Raw genomic sequence first — 1,813 nt, 5'->3', positions numbered from 1 at the left:
AATAACTGACCGTATTCAATAACAGTAGGCTACTAATCATCTGAATAATCCTTTTCAAATATCAACAGTGACTAATATTTGTCTTTGTGCAGCAGACAACATAAGCATAGTGGTACCATTTGGTTGGCTTGATTCTTGTCAAATGGTAAACGGTAAATAGGCAAGAATGTAATGAGTCACGATGACACAGCCAAAACAAATGCAGTAACAGATGATTAGATGACAGATGAAAATAGAACGAATTAAACAGCAGAAGTCGCTGATGCTGTAGTGGTAGACTCGCCTGACTTGTGTGCGGGCATCGTGGGATCGGTTGCCACTCAGTGACGGGGTGGATCTGGTTTGTCTGGATAAACAGCAGGAACTCATGTTATGAGGATCTGGGTTAGGGAGGATGGTTTTGCTGAAAACAAAGTATGATAACTGGGTCTGTGTCTTGGATGCTCGTTTATTAATATTATGACAGGCGATGTGTGGGGTGGGGGAGTTGGGAGACATCAATACCTGCTTATAATTGGCTGGAATGATTCGAGGCTGGTGTGAGTCAAAACAGAGTATGTGATGAGAGTGCACATGGGCGCTGTAGCTTAGTTGGTCAAAGTGCCTGTCTAGTAAACAGGAGATCCTGGGTTCAAATCCCAGCAGTGCCTTACAAGTACAATTATGGTCTGGCAGCTGATGACTGACAAGTTTTGTAACAAAATATTTTCCTGTGTTCTTTGCATATTTATCACACACAAAGGTTTCAGTTCATCAAACCAGTTTTAATATCATCCATCTCTCCATCCATCCATCCATCTTCTGATCCAGACACAAGGGCCACGTCGGGTGCTGTAGCCTATCCCAGCTGTCTTTGGGCAGTAGGCAGGGTACACCCTGAACTGGTTGCCAGCCAATCACAGGACAAGTTTTAATATCACACAGAGAACACCCAATGAGCAATTTTCTAAATGATGATTTCATTGGCCAAGGGAGATTTTTTGGATGTGAAAATCTAATTCACTCCTTTTGATTTGATGCCTGCAACATGTTCCAAAAAAAGCTTGGACATTTACCACTGTGTTACATCACCTTTCCTTTTAATAAGATTCACTAAGCATTTAGAAACTTAGGACAATAGTTGAAGCTTTGTAGGTGGAATTATTTCCCTTTTTGCTTGATGTACATTGTACAACTTAGGTTGCTCACCACTAGAAGTTGTATTTTGCGCTTCATGTTGCTCCACACAAGTTGTTGATGGTGTAGTGGTACACCCGCCAGACTTGTGTGCGGGCAGCGTGGGATCGGTTCCCACTCAGTGATGGTATTAATGTGGGTGTAAATATATTTGTCTCTATATGTGCCCTGCGAATGACCAGTTCAGGGTGTAGTCTGCCTTCCGCTCAAAGTCAGCTGGGATAGGCTCCTGTGACCCTGTTCAGGATAAGCAGTGTTGAAAATGGATGGATGGATGGATGGATGTTGCTCTCCACGTTTTCAATGTCTCTGTTCTGCTTGCAGGCCAGTCTGGCCCTCTCACTCTTGTACTACAAAGCCGTGCAAGATGTAGCTTGGCTTTGTCTTATTGCAGAGAAAAAGACATTGCTTGGATAGCAGCATATGTTGCTCCAAAATCTGTATGTACCTTTAATTATTAATGTTGCTTTCACTGATCTGGAATGTACCCTTGCCATGGACACTAACACCCCCCCATACCATAGCAGATGCTGTCGTTGAAACTTTGATAACAATCCAGCCGATCCTTGTCCTCTTCAGCCTGGAGAACACAACGTTCATGATTTCCCATAACAATTCAAAATGTGGAGTCGTCACA

The 1,813-nt window shown here is 43.0% G+C and overlaps 1 non-coding gene across 1 annotated transcript; it reads left to right on the top strand.

The window, feature by feature from the left end:
- Positions 1-576: 576 nt before the first annotated feature.
- Positions 577-650, top strand: trnat-agu (transfer RNA threonine (anticodon AGU)). Its single transcript has one exon. It is a non-coding gene; the product is annotated as a tRNA-Thr (tRNA).
- The last annotated feature ends 1,163 nt before the right edge of the window (positions 651-1,813 follow it).

Source organism: Hippocampus guttulatus, chromosome 3 (genome assembly GCF_054856545.1).
Source record: "Hippocampus guttulatus isolate MCC_2025c chromosome 3, RoL_Hgut_1.0, whole genome shotgun sequence".
In the NCBI taxonomy this organism is placed as follows: Eukaryota; Metazoa; Chordata; class Actinopteri; order Syngnathiformes; family Syngnathidae; genus Hippocampus; species Hippocampus guttulatus.
The sequence above is the reverse complement of the archived record's forward strand: the minus strand, read 5'-3'. Positions and strand labels throughout refer to the sequence as shown.